At 41.1% G+C, this 24,786-nt stretch overlaps 1 long non-coding RNA gene across 1 annotated transcript; it reads right to left on the reverse strand.

Moving 5' to 3' along the window:
• Positions 1–293: 293 nt before the first annotated feature.
• On the reverse strand, positions 294–22,436 carry LOC138739935 (uncharacterized). Its single transcript, XR_011342581.1, has 4 exons — positions 22,389–22,436; positions 12,264–12,417; positions 8,514–8,573; positions 294–449 (listed from the first exon to the last, which is right to left on the reverse strand). It is a non-coding gene; the product is annotated as an uncharacterized lncRNA (long non-coding RNA).
• Between the last annotated feature and the right edge of the window lie 2,350 nt (positions 22,437–24,786).

Consider the following 24,786-nt stretch of genomic DNA (forward strand, 5'->3'; position numbering starts at 1 on the left):
GAGGTGTATGGAAAGAAGAACATGACTGCATTGAAGAGTGACCAGGCTGAGGACAGGATGAGGAAGGAGACTGGAAGGTGGAGGCCGAAGGCTGGAAGGCATAGGAGGGAGGAACAGAGCATGCTAGCACCCCAGTGGATGAGATAAGGTCCCTCATCACACCATCTGGGCCTGCATCTTCTTGCAAATCTCCATTGTCAGCCTGGCAAGGCCACTGATGTTTGCCTGGTGCTCCTGCCAGTCAGCCCCCAACCCCCCCCACCTCCGTTCCTGCCCCTCCATCTCTACTTGCTGTTGTGATCGCATCAGGACCTGCACCATCTCAGGCTACATCTCCTGATGCTGGTGGTCGTGGTCCTCCTCACAAATGATGTGCAGCAACACACAAACCTCAGATACCACCTCCTGTGTCTCTGTTGGCTTCCTCCTCTTCTTTTACCCTTTGGTTCCTGCATATCAGTACAGCACATAGGAGATTAGAGAGATGGCATATTATGGACAAGAACTCACAAGTCACAATAGACAAATCGGACAGATTACAAAGTAATTCCTCTCTGGTTCAGCAGCAGCAGATGAGGTGCTGGGGTCACTTCCTCTCTTGCTTACAGTTGATGTCCTCTGTCCAGCTGAGGCACTGGTAGTGGGGGTGGATGTGGTGGGGGGTGGGGGGGAGATAAGGCATGGGGAACCTAAGGAGGATCAGGTACAGGTGGCATTTTTATCCTCCTAATCCTGTGATCGCAAACTGGATTTAGGTGAGTGCACAGGGGCCGTGTCACTGGGATCCATGTTTACCAGCAGGGACAGGTGTTCTGCTGACCTGCTAGTACCCCAGATATTATGCCTGGTCATTGTAGGGCCAGTCCAGCCACTTCTATCCACTCATCCCATTGTGATATTTAACCAGCAGAAACTTCCTCCAAAGGGTCTTCAGCTTATTGATCACTTGAGACGTCCTTGGAGAACCCAATCCCCTTGACTCTGGCTGAAATTTGTTCATAAAACAGGCCCTTAATGGTTCCCATTAATTCAAGAGTTTCAGCCTCCTCTAGCCTCAGTAAGAGGAGGTCCTGCATCTCCCTATCCCCCCAGTTCGCGGCCATAATTTTTATTTATTTTCTTAAATTAATCAATTTGCCCCTCACTGTACCTCATGTGAAGACTGTTTAAGCACACGGTTGAAAGCACTCATACGAAAGGTCATCAGCACTTCACCAATTTTTCCCAGGATACTCCATGTCCCTTTCACACTGGGATAATCGGCACGTAGGCATCAGCTGACACTGGGGATGATACAACCTACCTTGGTCGTATCAACCCTGGTGTAATTTGACACCTTCAGGATGATTAAGGAGCTTTCACACTGGACCCTTAACTAGAAGATTGGCTGTCAATTACTAGGACAGGGTGCCAGTGTGAAAGGGGCTAATGTATGGCATGGTTGTCAGTGAATTGCTAATCCATATGTTTTCTATTGCATTTGGATGCCTGTAAGTCTTGTTGCTTTTGGCTTGAGAAATTTCCAATCTGTAAACACCTAATGATTAATTAGCTTGGAGTCAAACAATGTCTGCAAATATTGTGGTAGTAGTTTACGCAAATATTGGAGAAACGAAACAAGTCATGCAACGTTTAGCTCCTGGATTTCCTTGTCATTCCCATTAAACTGGTTTGGGAATCATCGTAGAGAGCATTCAGAATGATTGCATCACTGTCTGGTATGGAGATGCAAATGCACAGGACAGGAAAAAAAACCAAAAGAGGGTTGTAATCTTGACCCGTGCCATTATGTGCATTAGTCTTCACTCCATTAAGAACATAAGAAATAAGAGCAGGAGCCTGCTCTGCCATTCAATGTGATCATGACTGATCTGATGTTGGGCTCATCTCCACTTTTTTCCCCATATCCCTTAATTTCCTTATTATGTAGAAATCTATCCAATCTTAAATGTATTTACTGAGGTCACCTCCACTTGTTTCAGTGGACAGCAAATTCCACATATTTTCCACCCTCTGGGAAAAGCAGTTCCTCCTCATCTCTGTCCTAAATCTTGGGGCTATACCCCCTAGTTCTGGTGTCCTCTACCAAAGGAAACAACTTGCCTACCTCAATCTTATCTATGACTTTCATAATTTTATGTTTCCATCAAATTGTCTCTTGTTCTTCTAAATTCCAGTGAGTACAGTCCCAGACGACTCAATGTCTCTTCATAGGCAAACACCTACATCCCTGGAATCAACCTGGTGAACTGTTGTGTTCAAGAATAGGGTTGGCGAGTTCAAAGGCTGGACATGTGTTATAAACAAACAGTGGTTTTTATTTACACACATGGGAATTCACAGACGAGCACACACTCACAGATTAACATACACAAATAACTACACATCAGATGCAAATAAATCACTGATAAACATTCTCAGTCATCTCATCCTCTTGAAACTTTCCTGCAATCTTCACCTTTAAATCTGCAGTGACTTCCTCTCCCTCCATTAAAACTTTGGCATAGTGGTTAGCATAAAGCCTTTAAAGGATCCCACCTTGTCTGTAAGGAGTTTGTATGTTATCTCTGTGTCTGCATGGGTTTTCTCCTGGGGTTTTGGTTTCCTCCCACTCTTTAAAAACATACTGGGGTGTAGGATAATGGAGTGTAAAAAAAGGTGGTATGGACTTGTAGGGCTGATTTGGTCTGTTACAGTGCTATATGTCTAATTAAAAAAAATAGCTGCATGCTCTTCATCAATACCTGCTGCACCATTGCCTCAGCCCACTGGTCTCTATTTTGATCCATTGTGGTCTTTTCCCTCAGACAGCTCCAAGAAAAGTGGAGAGAACAAAACAAAGGACTCTACATCACCTTTGTTGACCTCACCAAAGCCTTCGACACCATGAGCAGGAAAGGGCTTTGGCAAATACTAGAGCGCATCGGATGCCCCCCAAAGTTCCTCAACATGGTTATCCAACTGCACGAAAACCAACAAGGTCGGGTCAGATACAGCAATGAGCTCTCTGAACCCTTCTCCATTAACAATGGCGTGAAGCAAGGCTGCGTTCTCGCACCAACCCTCTTTTCAATCTTCTTCAGCATGATGCTGAACCAAGCCATGAAAGACCTCAACAATGAAGACGCTGTTTACATCCGGTACCGCACGGATGGCAGTCTCTTCAATCTGAGGCACCTGCAAGCTCACACCAAGACACAAGAGAAACTTGTCCGTGAACTACTCTTTGTGGACAATGCCGCTTTAGTTGCCCATTCAGACCCAGCTCTTCAGCGCTTGACGTCCTGTTTTGCGGAAACTGCCAAAATGTTTGGCCTGGAAGTCAGCATGAAGAAAACTGAGGTCCTCCATCACCCAGCTCCCCACCATGACTACCAGCCCCCCCACATCTCCATCGGGCACACAAAACTCAAAACGGTCAACCAGTTTACCTATCGCGGCTGCACCATTTCATCTGATGCAAGGATCGACAACGAGATAGACAACAGACTCGCCAAGGCAAATAGCGCCTTTGGAAGACTACACAAAAGAGTCTGGAAAAACAACCAACTGAAAAACCTCACAAAGATAAGCGTATACAGAGCCGTTGTCATACCCACACTCCTGTTCAGCTCCGAATCATGGGTCCTCTACCGGCATCACCTACGGCTCCTAGAACGCTTCCACTAGCGTTGTCTCCGCTCCATCCTCAACATTCATTGGAGCGACTTCATCCCTAACATCGAAGAACTCGAGATGGCAGAGGCCGACAGCATCGGGTCCACGCTGCTGAAGATCCAGCTGCGCTGGGTGGGTCACATCTCCAGAATGGAGGACCATCGCCCTCCCAAGATCGTGTTATATGGCGAGCTCTCCATTGGCCACCGTGACAGAGGTGCACCAAAGAAGAGGTACAAGGACTGCCTAAAGAAATCTCTTGGTGCCTGCCACATTGACCACCGCCAGTGGGCTGATATTGCCTCAAACCGTGCATCTTGGCACCTCACAGTTTGGCGGGCAGCAACCTCCTTTGAAGAAGACCGCAGAGCCCACCTCACTGACAAAAGACAAAGGAGGAAAAACCCAACACCCAACCCCAACCAACCAATTTTCCCCTGCAACTGCTGCAACCATGTCTGCCTGTCCCGCATCGGACTTGTCAGCCACAAACGAGCCTGCAGCTGATGTGGACATTTACCCCCTCCATAAATCTTCGTCCGTGAAGCCAAGCCAAAGATCTCTGCTTCATTCATCCTTTTACTTCAGCTCTCTTTCATCTCACAGTGGGTGATAATGGCAGCAGGGCACTCCTGTGCTGTGTCCACACTTGAGCCATATGGTGCACTTTAACGGTCGTTCACACATGATGAATACTTTGCAGAAATTAAACAATTTGTTGACAAATGTTAGATGTACCATGACCAGTTATGCCTACTAATATGTAGCTCAGTTGTTTATTTTTTAAAATTTAATTTTAATTTATTTCTTTAATTTTTATTTTTTAAACATTTTAATCTTTTTTTTTAACTTTTAATGTTTAAAATTTGATTTTTAATTTTTGTTACATACCAGACAGCAGCAATAGAAAATAGCCCAGATAATGTAATATTTAAAATAATATAAATCTTTTTCTAATTTATCTACACTTACTAAACATAACCCCCAAATGTGTGTGTGTGTGTGTGTGTGTGTGTGTGTGTGTGTGTGTGTGTGTGTGTGTGTGTGTGTGTGTGTGTGTGTGTGTGAGAGAGAGAGAGAGAGAGAGAGAGAAATGCCTTTGCCACTACAATTCAGGCCTTATTCTGGAAAGGCAGTTCAAAGTTCAGTCTCAGAAAATCCAATGTAGTAGATGGGAGAGGCCAGTGTGACAAACTGTTTATTAATGCATGAAATCCTTGTTGAAATGCTTCCAGAGAAATGTCCTTTTCTTTTAGCCAGGGTGGAGTTCAACAATTCCCTTCAAGAAATTACTTTTCCTTTGTCATGACGAGATTGAACAAGTCTTCTTTTGACTATGATGGGATTCAACAAGTCCCTTTTCAAAGTGACCTTTCCTTTTTTTTAGGTCATAGTGGTTATTCGCATTCCCTTGTAACATGAGAAATCAGACAAATTGTTTTTCATCGCACGAGGCCACATTAAGCACAGTATCCATTCAAAAGATCCTTCTCCAAATACTGTCTCATTAAAATGGCCACTACTTATTCCCATATAACATGGGAAAATCAGATAGATTGTGTCTAACCACATACAAGGCCTTTTCAGTACAGTTTCCCTTAAAGGTGCTTCTTTAAGTGCTGCTTCCTTAAAAAAAAATGTCCCATGAGCAAACTAGTACTGTGTCTTTAATCTTTGTCACATGGTCTCTGTGGCTGCAGTACTCTCTCATCAGATGTATCCAATTTAGTACACGCTGACCTCAGCCTGCCAGCTCACAGTCAATCTCCCAAAATTGCAGCTTGATTTGTTCTCTTAAAGTGACAGTCCCTCTCAATTGAAAATGAACTGGGAGCACATTTAAAAAAAAAATGGCTTAACATCTCTTATTTATGACAAATCCAGAATGCCTGGGAGAAGTATTTAAACCTGCCACTGACCAATGAGGTTTGGGACTCTGTTTTTATAATGATTAATCCCTTTGTGCACAACATTGCCTGACCAATTCAAAGTGGCACACAGAGCACGTATGTTTCAAGTTAAGCTGTCTTATTTTTATTCAGACATAAATCCCCAATGTGATAAATGTAAAAGAGGTGATGCTTCTTTAATTCATATGTTCTGGATCTGCTCTAGCTTAGAAAAGAATTGGAACAAAGTTTTTCAAACATTATCGGTGATGTTCAATTTAAAATTGGAACCTAGCCCTTTAATAACATTCTGAGAATATAATATGTTACTCACTTCAATGCTGCATTTAATCTTTTACTTTGTTGATGGCCAGATGTACAATTTTGATTAAATGGAAAGTTAACACTCCACCTACACATGCACAATGGCCAAGGGACATAATGTGTTGTATAACTTTGGGGGGGGAAAAGAGATACGCAGTCATTGATTCAAATATTAAATTACAAATGAATGCTTTGAAATTATGCATTTATTTATTTATTCTTTTGTAATGTTCTATTTCATTATTGTGATAGTGCTTTGGAACTGGTACTTAAGATAATTTCTTTAATCTCTTTTCTGGTCTTGTAGCACACTTCATAATTGTATTCAACTTTTTATAGTAAAAATATAAAAATATTTTAAAAAGGTAATTTTTAATTACAATTATTTATTTTTTAAAATGTATTTCATAAAATTTTATTTTTTATTTTTAAAAAATTTTATTCTATTTATTTTTAAATTTTGACATAAAACACAGTAATAGGCAATTTTGGCCTATGAGCCTGTGCCGGCCAATTGACCTACACCCCTGGTAAATTTCAAACAGTGGGAGAAAACTGGAGCCCACAGGGAAAACCCAATCAAACACAGGGAGAATTTACAAACTCCTTACAGACAGCGTGGGATTCAAACCCCGTCATGATCGCCAGAGCTGTAAAGGCATTGTGCTCAACATTACGCCAAACATGACTAATATCATTTCAAGCCTAACAAAGTAGAAGTGATAGGAATGAACTAATAAGCAACATCTGTTCCTTTGGGGAGGTGTTGGAGCTCATTGTATTCCCCAGATCTATTAATTAAAATGTACTAATGGGGCATGTGGGAAATTACAACACAATTAAGCAAAATTGTGAAAGCAAAATCATGTTTGATTTCCTTCAGTGGGTACTTCATGGGGAATACAAAGGGCAAGGTGCATGCAGGATAATCAAGTTTTCATGTGGAATTTCATGGTGCCACATAAATAAGAGTATTCCTTGTAGGCTCCAGGACAATATTTTAGCATGGATTGAGTTTTAGTCTGATTTACAAATGAGTTTTAATGAATATGTCACATTCAGGATGGAAGAGTGTAATTTGCAAAGTATTGCAAGGTTCAAATCTTGAGCCTGAGGTATTTGCATTGTGCATCACTGATTTCAAGGAGAGGATCAAATTCTAACATCCAAACTTGGGGTCAAAACTAAATCAAAAGGTTGCATGGAGGTTCATTGGGAAACAGATTCAGGAGGCAAAAATTCAATTAGGCAAGAAAGGAGCTGTGTACAATATGGAAGGTGGAATTTGACAGGTATGTCAATTCCTGACAGAGTACCTAACTGGCATCATTTTTCATTGAATGCCATTTCACATTACTGAAGAATGTCCAGATCTATGTATCTTGGATCCATTCTATTTGCCTAATATTTTTTTCTCTCTCTGTACGCCCAATTCATAGAATCTATAACCATATAATAATTACAGCACAGAAACAGGCCATTTTGCCCCTTCTAGTCCGCACCAAACTAAGTACTATGTCCCACCTACCTGCACCTTGCCCATAACCCTCCATTCCCCTCCCATCCATATACCTATCCAATTTTTCCTTAAATGACAAAATTGACCCTGGCGCCACTACTTCTCCCAGAAACTCATTGAATACAGCCACCACTCTCTGAGTAAAGAAGTTCCCTCTCATGCTACCTCTAAATTTTTGACCCTTAACTCTTAACTCATGAGCACTTGTTTCAATCTCTCCTACTCTCAATGGAAAAAATCTGTTCACATCAACTCATTCGAACATGGATATATTCCCCAATCTATATTTTCCAACCATTTTCCAAGCATCTCCAGGGATCTATCATGTGATAATTATTTGAGCTGTTTGGAAATAAATAAAAATCCTCTATTGTACAAAACATATACCTTTTGATTGAAATAAAAATTAATTATCCTTTCTGCCATTAAATAAACAATTGAATTATGCAATTTTTCATTTGCATGTTTAGGAATCACAGGAAAGGTTTATGACTCCTCTTGTATTAATTCTGCTCCAGACTACCTTTTTTTTCTCTGTGGAATCATGAACATTATTTAATTGCAGAGTACTGAATGTAAAGTCACTTCAGAACATAGATGCTTGCATCTAATTTCTGACAATAATATTCTTTCACAATCTTACTTAAACTGAAATAAAGTCTAATTATCTTCCTTGTTGCTTCTATTTTGTAAAAATGTGGGGTTCAATAACTGAATACTCTTCTTGTGTATTCATCTAATCTTTCCATTGATACTCCTGGATGTTTACATAGATGAATCTCCATGAAATGAGCATACATCATTCAATCATTGATAGACAGCAAGATATCTGGTTAGAACATGTTTCAACTTCCCTTATCCACCTCTTGGTCTTTGTACAATCTTTCTACATGCTTGCATTGATTCTTGAGGTCAATAATTCTTGCTGTAAACAAAACTTCAATTTTCTCAATACTTAATAATAAAATCATGTTTTCATATTTAGAAAATGAATTTGGTTGAATACAGTGAAACAATGCTGTGATATGATTATATATATTTGTATTTCTGCAGCTTCCAATAATGTGTGCATGCAGAGATATAAAAAGATCTGAGGTAGGCCACTTGACAGCAATCAATCATACCTGCTCTTTTTTTCTTCCCTTCCAGCAATACAAGTTCACTGGTGCATTTACGACCATACTCTGTCAGAAGATGAAAGACCCATCAAATCAATGAAGCTTTGCAAACACTAGTTTGAGGGGAAAGCACGTGCCCTCTTAACCGTTGTATTGCCTAATTCTTTAAAATGCCCACATAAATGCATAATTCAGAAACCTTGGGTAACCATCCATTCATATTAGAGATACATCCTCTCTCTTTGAATTAAAAAAAAATTCTCACTCTGTCTTTCTTTCCACAATCTGTTCATTAACTGAATCCTCTGACCTTTCTCCATTGTTGCTGCCTGGACTTGCCCATCTTTCTCTGTGAAAGTTCAAGTGTTCAGTATCAACATGGGCTAAAGTCAGCTGTCCCCTTATTGCCTTGACAGAATCCTCATGGATTCCAATCAAAATCCTATAAGTTTCATGATTGAGATACTGCCTGGTGGAATAATCTTAGCACAAATATAACAGCAGCCCAAAATGAACAAGAGAAGCTAACTGTTTGGAAGAAGGTTTTTTTTTCATTAATCAAACTAGTTTAAATGTTTTGAATTGTTTTAAATATTCAATTTGGTCTTTGAAATTTTAAAACATTTTTTTTTATTTTGTGTGTGCATCTTTTACATTTACAAGAGCTGCAGGGGTCTTGCAGACTGTCGAGGCAACTATTCCAGGTCAAAGATCATGAAGCCAGTCTAGTAGTAGATACTGCCAATCCTTCCCCACCTTACTTGTATCCAAGTGCCTACCTAGGAGATTTTCAAATGTTCCTATTGTACAACCCTCCACTACCATTCTGGCAATGCATTCGAGGTACCCACCACTCTTTTTTTAAAATAATATTTCTTCGTGAGTTGAATCTTGTTAAAGCTTGATTTAGGAATCTTTCCCTCATACAGCATACAGCACAGCTACAGGCCCTTCCAGCCCATGACCCCGTGCCACCAATGACACCCAATTGACCTACAACCTCTAAGTTTTGAAGCAGCAGATTTGAAACCGGATCGCTGGCGCTGTAGTAGCATTGCACTAACCATGCTGCCTCTATGCTCACCGTGCTGCCCAAGTTGTGTGAGGCCTATCTTGATTTTCCTTTTATCTTTTATGTAGCCCTCAAGAAGTAGTTTATTTTTATTTTTAATTTCATATTTCTTACACTATTTAATAGTATTTATCAGTAATGCTTTGTTTTCCAAATGATTTGGGCTTCATAATTCTTCTCCTTGTCCTTGATAAGAAATGGGATTATGATAATGTAATCTTTTCTTTAGTTTGTGTTAAGCTCTGGTTTCATACTGTTTTTATTTGTTCAAGTGCTTTTGTTGGATAAAGTATACCAACATTTTTTTTGGTGACACACAGTGAAATCTGAAGTGATCAGCAGTCTGCTGAAGAATAATTTCAGCTGGAAGAAATAACAAAGGAACATTTTTGGTCAATGTTTCAAATGTTTCCCATTGATTTTTTTTTTGTCACAGTGTCATAGAATTGTTCAGCATGAAAAATGGCCCCTTGGCCCAATTCATCCTTGCTGAACAATTTGCCAGCTTGAGCTCATGCTATTTGCCTATATTGTTCCATTTCCCTCAGAGCCATTCACACCCATATACTGATCTAAATGTCTTTTAAATGTAATTGTGCCCATCTCTACCATTACCTCTGGGCACCTTGCTCCATATACAACCAGTTTGTGCTCAAATTTTGCTCCTCAGGCCCCTATCCAGTCTTACCCCTCTCACCTCAAACTTGTGTTCTCTAGATTTAAACTCAGCTATCCAAAGACTGTGACCATTCACATTGTGTATGCCCTTTAGATTTTGTAGACTCCTTTAAATTCACCCCCTCATGCTCTGAGGTAAAATGCCACTATCTTGTCTCTCCTCGTAGTTCAAAACCTCCAGTCCCTGTTAGATTCTTGTCAATAATTCCAAAATCTTTTCCAGGTGAATAACATTCTTTCTGGAACTGGATGATCAGAAATGCACAAAATACTCTGAGCGCTCTTCACCAAAATCTTGTACAGCTATTACGTTATGTGTTAACTGCTATACTCAGTGCCCTGACGGATGAAGCCAAGCGTGCCAAAAACATTTTTCACCAATTTGTCTATCTAAGCAAGGCCCATTTATCTCTTTCAGAGATGTATGTATACATAACCTGGATTTCTCAACACAGCCCTATAATGTACATTTCCTGGATTTCTTGATTTAGTTCTGTTAAACACTGCCAGTAACTATAGAGGCAAGACTAAGGGAACAATAGGCTATAATATACAGGAGAACCTTACCGGCCCGGATCCAGGTATAGGAATGGAGGGAAGGGAGAGCTGGCTTGACCTTTATGTCCCAGGGCTACGGGGGCGGAGTCATAGAGTTTGAGTAATCAGTGGGTGGGCCAGCTCCATATATACAGTAGTCAAAAATAACTATATACAATGAAGGAAACATATCTCCACAAGTTCCATTCCATTTCCAATATAATCAACTTATTGCTATTTTCCAAATTGTTACTTAGCTTTTTATTTAAGTGCTTCTTAGTCTTCATCTTTATCTTCCTTTTGCTGTTATTCTCATTATTGCTGTGTTCATCTGCACTTCCCACAGTTTTGCCTCTTTTTCCATCCCTGTCTCTGCAATATTGCCCCCTTTGTAGCTGTGATAGTACAGATTCTATCACCAATATGTATATGTTTAGATTGTAATGTAGCTCTCCACTGGCCACCGTGACAGAGGTGTACCAAAGAAGAGGTACAAGGACTGCCTAAAGAAATCTCTTGGTGCCTGCCACATTGACCACCGCCAGTGGGCTGATATCGCCTCAAACCATGCATCTTGGCGCCTCACAGTTAGGTGGGCAGCAACCTCCTTTGAAGAAGACCGCAGAGCCCACCTCACTGACAAAAGACAAAGGAGGAAAAACCCAACACCCAACCCCAACCCACCAATTTTCCCTTGCAACCGCTGCAACTGTGCCTGCCTGTCCCACATCAGACTTGTCAGTCATCAACGAGCCTGCAGCAGACGTGGACATACCCCTCCATAAATCTTCGTCCATGAAGCCAAGCCAAAGAAAGAAGATATCAGGTGTAGAAGGCATTTACTTCTTCTGGGAAAGACGCTTTGCCATTTGCTACTTGACTGGATTTAGTTTTGTAACAGGTTATGGGATTTAGTCCTTGCTACAACTGTCGGATATGCCTCATTGTTCCCATTTTCATCCTGAATCACTACCTCTCTGGGCGATAGCCTTTCATAGGTCATATCTGCTCCTGTTGTTCTGATCTGGATCTCTGGACTTAATTGCCTGTGATCTGGCTCTCAGTAGGTTCTGGATTTCACTGTCACCCAGGGCTTCTGGTTGGGAAAGCCCTGAATGATTTGATAGGGGCACTCTCATCCAATCGTTCAGATTCTCAGCAGAATTCTTGAATACCACCCAATCCACTGGCTCAAGGAAGTCCTGTAACTTTTCACTTTGGAACAATACATAACATATAGTATTGATATTTCTGCCATCTGACTAGTGAAAATTTAGGACATTATCGACTTGGAATTGTTGATGAACAAAGGGATTTGGATGCCCTTTTACTCCAGTCACTGAAAATGAACATGCAGTACAGCAAATGGGACAAATATTAAGTTGGCCTTTATTACAAGAAGAGCTGCAACCTCACCTCCATTGGACTCCTCAACAACAAACTCAAAAACTTATTTAAAGGACTCATACCTGTGTACTTTAATGATTTTCTTTTGTTCTCTCTGCATTGCGCAGTCAGTTTGTTTACTTTCCTTCTCTGTTTACAGTTCTTTTATTTGTTTATATGTTTATGCAGTGTACTTTATTTTTGCACTACCAATTAGTGGTAATTCTGCTGCACCTGCTGGAAAAAGGAATCTCAGGGTTATATGTGATGTCATGTATGCACTCTGACAATAAATCTGAAATCTGAATCTAAAGCTAATAAAGACTGAGATGAGGAAAATGAGGTGGATAAATGTGGCATTGCAGTCATGGATGGCTGTCAAGTCCATATTGCTGAACATGCTTCAGATAAATTAATATCCAAAAGCTAAAGGCACGAAAGGGTAAAAGCAATGCACAGGAATATGATATTGAGAGAGGATCAGTCATGATGGAATTCTGTGTGGGTGTAGGGTTGAAGGGCTATGTGGCCTCGTCCAGCTCCTTTTCTATATTTCAGTGTGTTCTGCATTCCTCCATTGCTTAGAAATGTACCTCCAGTTGTTGGTGGCATTGCACGGCTTTAAAATTTATTCCTATTTACCCTCAGTGTATGAAATTCCTCAGTGGAGTTAACACTTTGTCACAGCACATTTAGCACAATTTACCAAGGATGCAATTCTGGATGCTTCTCATTTTTGACATATGCTCCAGTTCATTTCTATGATTATTTTATATGGTGACCGAAACACATTTTATGGTAGAGTTTATCTGAAATAAATATTCCTTAGGCTTTTCTCAAAGTAGTCCCAAACCATAATCCTTTAAAATTTGACCCCAGTAAAAAAAAGGTACTCATACCTGCCTTGACAAAATTTTGGAAACACAAGTGTTGAATTACTATAAATATTCTTTAAACCACATTAGATGAGGGAAAAATGTGAATAAAACATGCAAAACAAACCTGTCTGAATTGTGTTACGAGATTTATGATGGCTTGCTGAATTACCAGAGCAGGTTACTAGTTAATTTGCTTAATATCTCAAATAAAAATCTATAGATTTCTCTTTAAGTCGGGCATTGGATCAGTGGAGATGATCTATTCAATACATTATTTAAGATCTGAATCTGCAATTTAAAAAGCTGTAGGAAAATAGGAAGTGATTTGTTGCTATGCAGCTTTTGAAACCAAAGATTGCTCTTTTGAGTTCTCCTGTGTATTGTTCAAGACCTTTGGTCATACATGACCACTGAAACACATCTAACTAATATTCAGATAATATAGCAACAAGGCTGGTGATGCATCCTGAACTGTTTTATTTAGAAGTTATTAGTCAGTGAAGTTTGTATGAGGCAGTATGAAGCTTGAGGTGCTCGAGTGATACTGCAGGGAAACTTAGGATTGTTGTGAATGATGGGTCCTCAGCATCACAAGATGAAGTATTGGGGAAGATTTTCCAGGGTTGTTCTCTGTTGCCTTTAAGTCTTCAAAAATGTTGATTCATATTTTGCTATTGTTAAGGTTTTTCTAAAGCCTCATGGAAGGACTGAAATGAAGGACATATTCTACAGAGGCAAAAGAACAGGAACTGTTGTCCTTCTGCTTCCCATTATATTCTGTCACATGGTACAAAACGTTTGAGGCAGTTGAAGCAGTCATTTCTCACTGATGGGAAAATGGTCAGTATCTAATTGTTCCGGAATAATTAGTATATACTCAAATAATCCAATGAACTCTTCTTTGGTCAACGATCTTGAATCATTCACTCATTTTACTGTGTCTCATCACTTTTGTCACTGCCAATAGGTTCATTTTCATACATCTCCTCTCATCTTCAATTCCTTTACGCAGAGAGAAGAGAAAATGGGATTGGTGTGCGTTTGATGCAAATGAGTGGTTCTGGGTAGGCATGGATTTGGCAAGCTGAAGGGCATAGTTTCCAGTTTAACCTCTCTGTGACATATGGCTTTATGATGGGAGTCAGCCATACTGTAGAATGTTATTACTGGATTACACCAAACAGATGATGAATGCCTTGTTAAGAACAGTATGATTACCTGGAGGTTTCATTGCAGTCAATACTGGTAATAAAGTGCCATTTGAATAATTATGTACAGGATCTTAGTTGATAAAGTGCAAGATCTCAGTCGCTTAATGAGACTTAATGTTGAGTTACAGAGTGCATGCCATTGTACACGATCACCCCAAATTTGTTAGTTTCTTGCTAATCCATGTACACAAAAACATTGAGAACTTTCTTTCATGACATTATTATAAATACCACCACCTTCCAACTCACCCTCTCAAGTAGGCAAGTGGCTGGTATCAGATGATGTTCATTGCTGTGCTTGGTTCAGGGAGAAGGAATAGAAGGAAGCTCATGCTTACTTTGTTTAAGGAACAAATTTTTTGAATCCTGCTGAAGGTACCCATTTGTAAATGATGATAGTCCCAGACTAAGAATTTTTCATTTTTTTTATTTCAAATTTATTGTCAGAGAACATACCTGACATCAGATACAACCCCCTGGAATTCATTTTTCTGTGGGTGAGGCAGAATTACCATTTATATGGAGTACAAAAATTCTGTACAGCAGATACATGTAAACAAATTAAGAAATGTAAACAGATAACAAATGTAAATTAACTTTGCAATATAGAGAGAATTTAAAAAATATCAATAAAGTGCACAAGTAAGAGTCCTTAAATGAGTCCCTCATTGACTTTACCCTTGAGATGTCTGATGGTGAAGAGGTAGCAACTGTTTCTGAACCTGGTCGTGCAGGTTTTGTTTTACCTATACCTCTTTTATGATGGTAGTAGCAAGAACAGAGGTGTGCTGGGTGGTGTGGATCTATGGAGCACTGTTAGCCAGAATCAGACACACACAAAGATAAAGACTGTACAACAGGCTTTAATCCACAAAGACTTCCACAGAGCCAGGCTGGCTGTGGCTGCAGCAACACTGAGTGTGGCCTCGGGAGGCCGGCGCAGGCTTATATCCCGGAGGGTGATTGACACCCGAATGGGTGGGGCTTGATCCATTCAGGCCAACTGATTGACAGCCGGCCAGATGTTGTCCTGTCCCCTTACACTCCTGCAGATACAAAGGTTCCACTCTGCAGTAGGCCAGTGCTGTCAGTCACTGGGTGCGGCATCCGGCAGCTGATGGCACCTGGAGGCTTTTGGAGCGTCGGTAGGGCAGTTTGGTCATCCCCTGTGTTGACCACATCGTTCTCAACATCGTCGGGGACCCTCTGTGTTGGGCGCAGCTCTTCCCCAAGATGGTGGTGGTACGTGGCTGGCCTCCTTCCCCAGCCGTGTCCGCTGCGCTGGGGGAATTGATGTCATCACGGCCGGCGGCAGTGACGTTATTATGTCACCAGGAAGTGACATCACGCTGTGAGCTGGAAATGACATCGCTGTAGTTCTCAGTGAGCAGTGCCGCTGAGGGCGGGGTCTGGTGCAGATTCTCAGGTCACATGCTGTGATGGATGCTGGCGGGGCCGTATGTTGCACGGTCGCATTAGGGGAAGGGAGAAGTCATTGCGGGGACAATGGCGCTGCCTGGCATGTGCAGGTTGGAGGGGGGGTATACAGGGGAGGTGGGGAGGTTATAGCAGGCCACTGAGCTGTCAGCAGGTTTAGAAAGGCAAACTTTTGCAAAGTGGCCTTTCTTCCTTTATCGGGAACAATACTGGTTCCTAGCTGGGCATTTTTAGTGCGATCATCGATCACGCCAGGATCCACAGTACTTACAGGGGCGCCGAGCACCCCTCCCAATGTTCTTCTCCCAAGCTCGGCTTGGTGCTGCAGCTGCAGTGTGAGAGGGCCGTGAGGGAACCTGGGGGAACCTGGAATCAAAGGCTTCAGCATGCAGAGCTGCTGCTTCCAGGGTTTGGACCACTTCCACAGTCCTGGTGAGGGCATAGATGTTGTCTTCCAGCAGCTTGTGCCGGATGGCCCTCAAGCATAGCCCTCGGACAAAGGTGTCCCGGATCAGCCTCTCGTCCTCCTCTACACCTACCCCGGGTTCAGCCAAACATGGTTGGGCCAACTCTCGCAAGTGTCCCAGGTAAGACTCAGCCATCTCCCCAGGTTGCTGGGCTTGGGTTTTGAGGAGGTACCTTGCACAGACCAGATTCATGGAGGGCCTTTTACAAGTTCTCGAGAGTATCCTTTGCGCTCTTGAACATGGAGCAGCATTTGGTTACCTGGAAGGCGCGGGGACCCAGCTTTGACTGGAGTAGGACCAACCTCTTCTGATTGGAGTCCAGTATGTCGCCCTCGTGTGCCTCGATGATTGCCTCAACCCCTTGCTACCAGATCACGAAGTGTGTCTGGGCTTTCGGGTGGCATGGGTCGACCTCGAGGCTCCCTGCGCACAGGAATTTTTCCATAGCCCCCAAGGGAAAATTTTGTGAATTAAATTGTGGTGCACTGTTAGCCAGAATCAGACATACACAAAGATAAAGATTGTACAACAGGCTTTAATCCACAAAGACTTCCACAGAGCCAGGCTGGCTGTGGTTGCAGCAACTCTGAGTGAGGCCTCGGGAGGCCGGGACAGGTTTATATTCCAGAGGGGGATTGACACCCATCTGGGTAGGTCTTGATCCATTCAGGCCGACTGATTGACAGCTGGCCAGGTGTTGTCCTGTCCCCTTACCCTCCTGCAGGTACAGAGGTAGCCCCTTGCAGTAGGCTGGTTGTGTACCACCACATGATCTTTGTTGATGGCTGCTGTTTTCTGATGGAAGTGTTCCCTGTCGATGTTCTAATTCGTGGCGAAGGTGTTGCCTAAGATGTCCTGGGCTGTGTTCACTGGCATTTGGAAGGTTTTACATTCAGCAGTATTGATGTTCCCATACCAGACCATGATGCAGCCGGTCAGCATACTTTTCACCACACATCTGTGAAATTTACCAGGGTTTCTACTGTCATACCAAACCTCCGCAATCTCCAGAGGAAGAAGAGGTGCTGATATATTTTTCTTCACGATGCCATTAGTGTGCTGGGTCCAGGAAAGCTCTGATGAGATAATGACTCCCAAGAACTTTAATTTGCTCACCCTGTCCACCTCTTATCCCATAATGATCACTGGATTGTATACCTTTGGCTTTCATTTCCTGAAGTCAACAATCAGCTCCTTAGATTTGGTGACATTGTGTGCAAGATTGTTGTTGGTGCACCATTCAGCCAAGTTTTCAATCTCCATCCTGTATTCTGACTCATCTCCTATATTTATACAGCCCACTACCGTGCTATTGTCAGCAAATTTGTTCATGGTGTTATTGTCATTTTGAGCCACACAGTTGTAGGTGTGACATGAGAGGAGCAGGGGCTAAGAACACATCCCTGTAGTTTTGCAGTACTGGTAGTGATTGTGGAGGAGATGATCTTTCCAATCTTCAATGATTGTGGCCTGCAGGTCGGGTACATAGTGGGGTATTGAATTCCAGGTCTTGGAGTATGCTGATCAGTTTTGAGGAGATGATGGTGTTAAGTGCCCAATTGTAGATATGCCAAATGTTTATTGATTAAAAATCAGATTGTGCAGTGTTATACTTTTGTATTTTGTGCAATTTAATGTCAATGGAAAAAAAATGTGTAAATAGAAGAGAGGACAATACAAGTTGCATGATGTTTCTTTGCAGGTTCAAGGTTTGCCATTTATGGAACACACTACTTCTTGTTGGAAACCAATGCTGCACACTGGAATCTTAGTCACAGCTGAAAGCTACACTGATGGTTTTTGTTCAAGTGTCATGTTAAAGAAGACTTATTGAAGTTTATAGAGACTAATATGGGGAATTTGTTTCACACAGAACTCTCTTTACTGGATTCCCACAACACTTTCCCAGCTTGTGACCTTTCATCAGCCCGATGCTTACCACTAGAGTGTTGACCACAAAATTCCACCTCGCCTCTCCTTCCAACCTAAGTAAGGGAATAAACGATCATGGGAAAATGGCAGGTTGGTCGACCTAAATCCATGGCCAGTTAAACTGTGATCTTATTAAATGGTAGAGCAGTTTTGATGGGTTGAATGTTCTATTCCTGCTCTTGATTCTTATGTTTATCTTCCACCATTCATTTTGACTTCATCATGATAGCTATTCTTGATCTTCTTCAATCTTCAGCACTGTTAAGTTGCAATGCGTGTTAGTCTTCCAAACACATCCAGAATGTTGTTTTACCTCATTTTTACACCTTCTTAAATTTAATCTCCATGCAATTAACCTCTCTCATCACTTACTTCAATCTAAATCCTTACAAATATGTGCAGTGCTGGAAAAGGATCTTGTATTGACGAATTCACATCATTTTCAATTTGAGTTTTGACTTGAACTTTCAGGAGTTATTAACCATTGAGAAAAGGCTGATCTTAAAATGAAAATTTGCATCTGTATTAATTACTTGCCTGGGGTTTGAGGTGAAATGATTCATTGTACGTGGAATGTTGAAACATTTTTTCATTGATGCTGTATACAAGCAAGTTATTTATGCTTCAAAAATAAGGTCTAATGGTCTATGACTGAATGGCACATTTTGATGATATTGGTCTGATGATCACTGTGTCATAGTCATGAGGGAATGATTCATGCTGTGCAACTCCAGACATAACAGATGAATTAATCAAGCAGTCAATGGAAAACAAAATGCATAAGCATAAGCAAGTATTTCTTGAGGGCTTCATAACTCCTGGGGAAGAATTAATGACTCTACACTGAATTCAAACTGTAATTAGTAGGGGTCAAAACCCCATTTTCGCCAGTTAATTTCACCAAGTCAGAAGCATTTTAGGAGTTGAATACATCCCAGGTTAATGCTTTCCAACTGGAAACAACTACTCCCTTCAAAATGTTACTTTGTAAATGCAACAAACTTCTTTTCAGATTGACAATGACAAGGCCAAAGTTGAGACTAAAATTACAAATCACAAGATCCCATTGTGCCCATCTGTTTAACATATGTATATTTTGTTCCCGCCTGCTTCTCAGGAAACCATTACCCATGACTCAGATGATGGACAAGTGCATTGACTTCTCTCAAACGTGGATATTTCTTCCCCCATAATTTTCAGAAAAGCCACTATTAAACATGTCTGGTGTTACGATCTAAACCAGCAGCAATAGAAATTCACCAAGACAATAGTATCTTCAAAACAATAATTTATATTCAAAACTATTAATAATATTAAATCTTACTTAACTCTAAACTTAACCCCACGGTATGTGTGTGGCAGATCCCAAATCATTACTCTTCAGGCATAATTCAGAAGAGATTATTTTAAAGTACAATCTTGAAATCTTTTGTTTTGAATCCCAGAGAAGTTTTAAACTGCTGTTTAAAAGTCATCAAACTCAGAAATTCTTGTAGATTTGGTTTCAGAGGAATATTTCTTCATGCAAATGATTTTTTTTTCACAACTTTATCTCTCTTGCATGGAGTTTTGGAAATTATATTTTATAACGATGATTTCACAAACTCAGGAATGAGTCAGACAAAATAACCATCTCAATAGTTATGATCCAGAAACAAGAATGATCTTGCTTTATTTTACCCAGAATTTATTTTCTTTGGCTTGGCTTCGCGGACGAAGATTTATGGAGGGGGTAAATGTCCACGACAGCTGCAGGCTCGTTTGTGGCTGACAAGTCCGATGCGGGACAGGCAGACACTGTTGCAGCGGTTGCAGGGGAAAATTGGTTGGTTGGGGTTGGGTGTTGGGTTTTTCCTCCTTTGTCTTTTGTCAGTGAGGTGGGCTCAGCGGTCTTCTTCAAAGGAGGTTGCTGCCCGCCAAACTGTGAGGCACCAAGATACACGGTTTGAGGCGATATCAGCCCACTGGCGGTGGTCAATGTGGCAGGCACCAAGAGATTTCTTTAGGCAGTCCTTGTACCTTTTCTTTGGTGCACCTCTGTCATGGTGGCCAGTGGAGAGCTCGCCATATAACACGATCTTGGGAAGGCGATGGTCCTCCATTCTGGAGACGTGACCCACCCAGCGCAGCTGGATCTTCAACAGCGTGGACTCGATGCAGTCGACCTCTGCCATCTCGAGTACTTCGACGTTAGGGATGAAAGCGCTCCAATGAATGTTGAGGATGGAGCGGAGACAACGCTGGTGGAAGCGTTCTAGGAGCCGTAGGTGATGCCGGTAGAGGACCCATGATTCGGAGCCGAACAGGAGTGTGGGTATGACAACGGCTCTGTATACGCTTATCTTTGTGAGGTTTTTCAGTTGGTTGTTTTTCCAGACTCTTTTGTGTAGTCTTCCAAAGGCACTATTTGCCTTGGCGAGTCTGTTGTCTATCTCATTGTCGATCCTTGCATCTGATGAAATGGTGCAGCCGTGATAGGTAAACTGGTTGACCGTTTTGAGTTTTGTGTGACTGATGGAGATGTGGGGGGGCTGGTAGTCATGGTGGGGAGCTGGCTGATGGAGGACCTCAGTTTTCTTCAGGCTGACTTCCAGGCCAAACATTTTGGCAGTTTCCGCAAAACAGGACGTCAAGCGCTGAAGAGCTGGCTCTGAATGGGCAACTAAAGCGGCATCGTCTGCAAAGAGTAGTTCACGGACAAGTTTCTCTTGTGTCTCACACCAAGACCCAGAATTAGGTCGGTCACAAATGGCTATTACAATAGCCACAGCATCATTGCTCTCCCTGGACAAGGAGAAGGAACTGTGTCCATTTTACAGAATGCTAGTGCAATATTGAAGATGTCTTCCTTCCATAATAGTCACATGACATGAAATCACTCCTGGCTTCTGTTTCAAGTTCCTTTCTTCCAAAAGTTTATGAGAAAATGCTTCTGGGCTGTCTTCTCTGACCAACAAGTAGAATGGCTGTGTGTGTACACAGGTGCTTTCTTGGTAAACTTCTTTGTTCCAGTTTTCAATGGAGAATAGTTACTTCTCTGAATTAGTACTCAAACTGTTTCTTTAAGCCAACATTCAACATTTTCAATATTTCAATGGACAACCACTCGAGGTTTATTGCTGTGCTCCAGCTGTGTATAGCAGACTTAACCTGTCTGTGTGTAAGTGTCTTTTTGGAAGCATCCCGGTAATCAACCCACAAAGTCCCTTTACCAAAAATAATATGTTTATAACTTAAAAATTACCAATAACATAATTCTGAAACACCTGACAGTTGTGTGCTAAGGGAAAAAAAATCAACAGTGTGTCCTGCTGAGAGTCTAAACCCGACATTGCCACTGAATGCAGAGGAGAGACAAAGGTATCCAATGTGTCTGCCTGCATGGTTGTACTTTGTTGTCTACTTACTAAATGAATTGGTGAAAGGCAAGCAGCTATGAAAATGGTGATTCAGTTGGTTATATCTGTCTGTTGAGATTCAATTACAAAATATTTAGAAACAAGAATGTGCTTTTTACAAATTTAAATAAATTGTTTCATGTCACCTCCCATTTTAACAACTTTTGACAACTTCTGCTGGTGCACCATTGAAAACCTTCTGTTAGAATGTATCACTGAGTGGTACAGGAACTGTTCCATGGAAAACTATAAGAAACTGCAGAGGGTTGTGAACAAGTTTCAGGTCATCATAAACTCCCCATACCCCTTTGGCTCCATCAATAACTCCCCTTACCTTGGAGTGGGAGCAAACATATTAAATTACTACTCCCACCCTGACCACAATCTGCAACCCCCTCCCGACAGGAAGAAGCTACGAGAGTATGCAATCACACACCATCAGATTCAAGGATGGTTCTTTTTCCTGTCATTATAAGACTCCTGAATGAACCCCAAAATAGTAAAATTAAGCTGTATTTGTTCAGCTCCAACTGATCTCTCTCTATAATTCCAGAATTTTGCCCTGTATTATGTGCTGCTTACAAAACAACCTCAATCACTGCATCTTGGTACTTTTGACAATAAACTTAATAAGAACATAAAAATAGAAACAACCTCTGTCCCATTATTTCATAGACCAGCCTGAAGAGAGCACACAAAATCAATGAACTGGTGCAGACTCGAAAGGCCAACATGGCCTGTTTCCGCTCCGTAAATGGTTAAATGGTTATATGGTTAGCAATACTTTTAGCCACTAATTTCATATTCCCCAGAATTCAAAATATCCTTGATATTTAAAATGTTAATGATCTGTATCCCAAATATACACAGCAATTGACACTTTACCTTTGGTGGATCTTGGTAAATGTTCACTGCTCTTCTGTTGAGTAAATTGCTTCTCATCTCTGTTTGGAATGACTATCCCCTTGGTTTGACACTAAACCATGATTTTGGACAACTGTAACAGAGTATCAACTCTACATTTACCCTGCCCAGCTCATTGGTGATTTTAAATTTTCAAAATGATCATCTCTTGTTCTTCTCAATTCAACAAAGTATGTGGCCAGATTTCTTAATCACACCTCTATGGATAAATCCAATTATCTCTGGAGTCAATTTGGTGAAAATGTGTTGCATTTCCTCCAGTCTTCTTTAGTTGGAGTGAATAGTTATCATTCAAGGGACAATCTCATTAGGACTCAATATAATCACAAATTTTAGACGTTCCCTTGCAATAAAAAGCTTAGCAGTTAGCAGGACACTGTTACAACACTAGCGTCCCAGGTTCAAATCTGAAGTAAAGCACTAAATTCTACAGAAACTGTGGTTGAAGTAAAATCTCAATGCTCGAGAAATCTGATGGTATCTTGTACTTTTTCCCTGTATCTGCATGGGTTTCCTCCAGGTGCTCCAGTCCCCCCCCTCCAAAAATGCATGGGGGTTGTAGGTTAATTAGGGTACTAGGTCAGCACAGGCATGTTACTTTGCTGTGTGTTTAAATTTAACTTTTAAAATAAAAGATTCTTTCCCAAACTACTTGCTGTCAAAGTGTGTGATCTCATAGTTTCCAATATTATATCCCATCAGCTGAGCCCTTGTCCATTCACTTATTCTATCTCTATTCCCCAAGGCTTCTTTATTTCCTCAGAAGCAAATCTGAGAACCGGCTTTGCATTTCCAGCAAAATTAGCTGTCATAGACATCACCTCATCCAAATCTTTGAGGTATATTATGAACAGCTTTAGGCTGACCCCAGTGACATCTCAAGACTCACATCCTAATATCCTGAAAATGATCTGTTTCTTCCCTAACTTCTGGCTGTATACTGATTCTCAGTCTGTATTAGTGTGATACTGACAATCCAATATGCTTTAATTTTGCTGAATTCTTCTTCTGCCAATTTATCAGTGACAGGAGATGAATCCAAATATACTCTATTCCCTTCATCCAGTCAAATAATTACAACCTCAAAAAGCACCAACATGTTTCTTGAATATAGTTACTCTTTCATAAATTTAAATGGACTCTTCCTAATATTGTATCATTTTTTTTAAAGTACTGTCCTGTTACTTGGTCTTAATGACAGTTTCCAGCATTTCTCTCTTGATGGTGTCAAGCTAAATAGTCAGAATCTTTCTGGGTTTTTTTCTCTCTAATCTTTCCTCGATAGAGGGGTTACCATCCAATCAGCGAGAGTCATTTTCTGATCAATGGGGTTTTGTAAACTGACTCCTTGCAAAAAAATAGAGAAGCAAGAGGAACTCAACAGGTCAGATACTATCCATAGGTAAAAAAGGATCCATCAAGGTTTTACGATCCTTCATTGAGACCATGCATCCATTTTCTCTGTAGCTAGTCCTTTAAAACTCTGGTGTGAAGTCAGTGGATCCTGAAAATTGATCTGGTTGAAGTCCTGTTAATCTATGCAATATTTTGTTTCTTTGATATCAAAGTCTTTCAGTTTGAAATTTACTTTCACTTTTTTCCACAATATTTTATTTTGTACCACCACATTAATTTTTCCCCAAATCTCCAATATAATTTCTTCCTTTTCAATCTGTTGAAAAGATCTTTTCAATTCCCCACTCCATTCCCATGCCAGAATGAGATCACAGTCAAATTGAAGGAACAACACCTCATACTCCATCTGAGCACCCTCCAACTGCATGGAATTAGCATCAGTTTCTATTAGTCCCCTTCCCTCCTGTCTTTCCTTTTTCCTATCCCAATGTCTCCTTTTCTCTCTCTCTCTCTCTCTCTCTCTCTCTCTCTCTCTCTCTCTCTCGCTATCACTCACTCTCTCTCTCCCCCCCCCCCCACCCTCTCTCCCTACTTTCCTCCAGGAAAGCATTCATAGAGCCATACTCTGATCAATGATCATCTTTCCTCTCCTATCCTATGTCCAATTAATTGCTTTTTGCAATGTTGGCCTGCGCTCCTCCTATCTGTAAGGTAAAACATCATGAGATGGGAATGTGTAAGGAGTTACCCTGTGCAGGGCTGTAACAAGATGTGAATGCATCTTTGTACTTACAAGATAAGAGAGACATTGATGGATTGAGAGGCAGGAAGCTAGCAGGGAAAGGATAGCAACAGTTTTAGTCATTGGACAAGTAATGATATGATGATGTTCTAAGCACGTATCCAAGGGTATAAAAAAATCACCATTTTGCTGATAACGGCAGAATGCATTCTCCGACTAACATTGTTAGTTGCAAGTGTTACAATCCGGTAATAAAGAACA

Source organism: Narcine bancroftii, chromosome 7 (genome assembly GCF_036971445.1).
Source record: "Narcine bancroftii isolate sNarBan1 chromosome 7, sNarBan1.hap1, whole genome shotgun sequence".
NCBI classification, from domain to species: Eukaryota; Metazoa; Chordata; class Chondrichthyes; order Torpediniformes; family Narcinidae; genus Narcine; species Narcine bancroftii.